General features: G+C 51.9%; 1 pseudogene; it reads right to left on the bottom strand.

The window, feature by feature from the left end:
* Window positions 1–2,642: 2,642 nt before the first annotated feature.
* On the bottom strand, window positions 2,643–3,823 carry LOC103589705 (annotated as a pseudogene).
* Window positions 3,824–4,144: the final 321 nt, after the last annotated feature.

Here is a 4,144-nt window from a genome sequence, read left to right on the forward strand (position 1 = left end):
TGCGACTCGGCCCGCGGGGGCTCCGGGACGAGCCGTGAGGACCGAGGGGCGTGCGGGGCGCGCCTGCAGGGCCGGGGCCCGGGCGCGGTCCCGTCGGGCGGCCGGACCGGGGAGCGAGGCCGCCGGGACCCGGCGTCTCCGAGGACTGCAGGGTCCACCGAGCGGGGGACCAAGGCGTGAGGGCGGGAAGAATCTCGGGAGGGCTTCCAGGCGCCCTGGTCACAGATAAAACACCCACAGCAGAGCCCGGGGCACGTGTCAGAGCCCGGCCTCTCACCCGTTTAGGGACAGTTACCTAAAAAAGCATTCAGACTCCACGCCCTTGGAGCGTTAACCCGGTGACACCACGTGGTGATAACAGGAGCTGCCCTTCACCGGGCAACCGCCGCGTGCCGGGTTGCGCCAAGAGTCCTGCACGCACCAGGCAGGTGTTAACATCACCATTTCGCAGTTAAGAAGACTGAGGTTGGAGGGTTAGACAAGGTGTCTACGGTCACATCAGTGCACTCGGAACCCACGCTCTGGCTCTCCCAGACTCACACTGGGAGTGGTGGGCTGGCTGTGGGGACAGAATAGGAGGTGGGCGGTAAATGTGTTACTGAACAATTCAGAGTCACGCTAAACTTCCACTAACCTTTCAGAATGAGCAGAAACCGACATCCAGCTTAGACGCTAAGCCTCAGAGGAAAGAAAATGGAAACAAAAAGAACCAGCAACGTGCAGATTTCCAGGTACTGTCCAGGGGCAAGGCTGCAGCCTGAGCCTCTGCACGTGTGATCTGATACAGTTGTGGCAGTGGTGGCTGTCGGCGCCTGGAGCCACAAAAGTGTGAGTTCTGTGACCACTCCCCACATTCTGATTTCCTGATCCTCCAGCTTCCCTTGAGACGTGTGTACAGAGGGTGCTATCCTAGCAGCGACACTGGTACTGCTGATGACTGACAGGCACATGTTAAAAATCCAGCCCCCGTGGGGCTCACACATGTGCCCTGGCTTACTGGTGTTCTGTGTCCACTTCCTGGGTTGTAGGAGGTCATCTCAGCATGAGGGCAAAGTCAGGTGTCAGAGCCTGCAGACTGAGGACCAGATGCTGGGCAGGCAAGTTTGCCACTGGGTAACTTTCCGCCGGCTTCTCTGGGACCTTCTCGGTGGCCCACACCCTGACCAGAGCATTTGGCCACGATCTGGGTGAAGGTAATGAAACCATGAGGTTTGGGTAATCAAGAAAGTGGCTTACAATCTCTGAAGATCACAGAAGCCTGTGTATTCCACCTGGATGATGTGAGGGGAGCTGCCCACGGCACTGAGCACACTGCCTTGGCAGGCACGGATGAGGAGCTGCAGGACGCCTCACACTCGAAGCCTTGAAGAAGAACTCAAAACACTCCTGCTTAGAGAGACGTAACCGCTCCCACAGCCTCCTGGGCTGAGCACATGCTCTTCAGCAGAGCCCACAAGGCCAAGCTCTGCGGGATCCAGGCTCTGCCCAGGTCCCCAATCATACTCCAACCTCATGTGGGAGAAAGCACTCTTCCTACTTTCATCTGTGTTCCTTTCTGCCATATCCTACCAGTTCTTCAAGACCCGGTTCCAATCCTTCCTCACCCGGACCTTCCTAACCCCTTGTCCCCAGTCGACTCCAGCCCCTCCCTCTACCACAAGTCCTAGGGCACTTACAGCCTTCGGCAGGTGTCGTCTGGAGTCTGGGGCTGTGCACAATAGGCCAGGTGGGAGCGAGTGAACCAGGTGTCCATCAGTGACCCACAGAAGCACAGGTTTTTGTGACACCTGCTGTGTCTCCCTATTGTGAATGTAAGGTCCGTTTTCCCTGTGAGGAGCACAGAATTGTGACAAGACTCAGAGCTGCCCCCTCCCCTCTTTAACACGTGTGAGGCAGCAGCTTGCTTCTTCTACCCAGGACGGGGCATGTGGAGCCTGGACTGCAGTTTGGCCCAGCCGCCTATGCGTACCCCTGGACTCTGCCCTCAAGATGAGGCCTTTGAAGACAGGGTGCTTGGCTCAGTTTGTGCCCCGCCTGGTGGGGAAGGAGGCTGGACAGCACATTTCACAGCTGCGTTCCTCTCCAAGGTTTATAATCTTCATTTTCTATTTCTACTTTTTTTTTTTTTTTAAAGATGTCCAATAATGGGATCTTAACCCTTGACTTGGTGTTGTCAGCACCACGCTCACCCAGTGAGCTAACTGGCCATCCCTATGTGGGATTCGAACCCGGGGCCTTGGTGTTATCAGCACTGCACTCTCCCGAGTGAGCCACAGGCCGGCCCTCTATTTCTACTTTAATGACCATATTGCGTGTATCATTATTTTGGTCATTATTATGGTCATTATCTACTTTAATGACCATATTGCATGTATCATAAATTACTTTGGGGAGGGATGAGCTAGAAATAAGCTATCTTTAACAGATCCTTGAATTTAGAATGAAGCTTTCGCTGCAGCCCTCACCTCACTGGATCGCCCTCTGATCCTACGAGCAGGTGGGGCTGACACCCATCCCACATGCTTTCAGATTTGAGAAAGTTAGTACAGAGGTGCAGCAAACTGGTTCATCTGCTGTTTGAACTCTTGAAGACCTTGAGTCACGGCTCATCACCGTGCAGGGAAAACTCGCAGCTCCAGAGGCCTGACACTAACTCTAGCAGCTTTGCCTTTTTCTGTGCATCCACCTTGGGGACTTGTTTCTCTGTCTGCTTCTCTCTGGGTCTGGTCTCTGCCTCTGGCTTCTGCATATTTGGGATCAGGCCATATATATCACTGGCTTCCCCTTATTCCCCAGGAATAAGGCTGTCCTTGTCTGCATACTACAACCCCAGTCTAAAGCAGCAGATTGCCTACAGAGCACAGCCATCCATGGGCAAGAATCTGCCAGGGCAGTCTGTTCAGAGGGAGCAGCAGCTGGCACTGGTGGGCTCCCAGGTTTCGCCTTTTGCCCACAATACACCAAAGCCTTTCTTATACCCATTACAGCCCTGTGAGCTACCTCACTGTCAATGAGGTGTGAGCTCCAACTAAATGCTTTCTCACCAGTCATTCCATCCATAGGATCCTCTCCACTAGGAACTTTCAGATGCTGGACAGTGAGCTACAGTGAAAAGACTTTCACCTTTGTTGCATTCTTGAATGCTGTTTCCTCCTGTATCAATGGAAGGGCTCCTCTGCAGTAAGATTTGTGAGATCATGACCAAGATGCCAGTGCACACTGAAAACCTGCCCACATTCACTTAATTATACGCGCTCGCCATGGTGTGAACAACCCGATGTCTAATAAAGGTTGAGCTCTGGCTGAAGTATCTCCCACATTCTCTACACTCATGTGGCTTCTCTCCAGAGTGTGTTCTGTGGTGGTGGATCAGGTGTGATGTCTGAATAAAGCCTCTCCCACACAGTACACACAAACGGTTTCTCCGCAGTGTGTATTCTGTGATGATCCATCAGGTGTGATGTTTGACCAAAGCTTTTCCCACACTCCTTGCATATGTAGGGCTTCTCTCCAGAATGCATTCTTTGATGGTGAATTAAGTATGATGGCTGGCTGAAGCTTTTCCCACATTCTTTGCATTCAAAAAGTTTCCTGTATGAATTCTCTGATGTTTAACAAAATTTGCTTTCTGATTAAAGGCACACTCATTACATTTATAGGGCTTCTCTCCAGTTTGTATCAACTGGTGTTTCATGAGATTTGAATTTCCACTAAAGGCTTTGCCACATTCTTAACACCTATAAGGTTTCTCTCCAGTGTGAATTCGCTGATGTTTAACAAGCTTAGACATCTCCCTAAATCCCTTGCCACATTCTTTACGCATGTAGAGTTTCTCGCCACAGTGAACTTTCTGATGTTGTATAAGGATTGAGTGATGTTTAAATTTTTTCCCACATTCAATACATCCATGGGGCTTCTTTCTAGCATGGATTTTCTGATGCCAAATTAGGTGTGAGTTCTTGCTGAAAGATTTCCCACACATGTGACATCCATGGGGCTCTGACCCCCTGGGACCTGTCTTATGTCTACTCAGGCCTGGCTCACACAGAAAGCCCTGGCCTCCCATCCTCCACCCACTGGCTCTCTCTCCTGGCCTATCCGTCAGAGATGCAACAGGCTTTGCACCCAGAGACAAACTTCTCTC

The sequence above is a fragment of the Galeopterus variegatus genome, unplaced genomic scaffold, assembly GCF_000696425.1.
Source record: "Galeopterus variegatus unplaced genomic scaffold, G_variegatus-3.0.2 Scaffold714, whole genome shotgun sequence".
Classification (NCBI taxonomy): domain Eukaryota; kingdom Metazoa; phylum Chordata; class Mammalia; order Dermoptera; family Cynocephalidae; genus Galeopterus; species Galeopterus variegatus.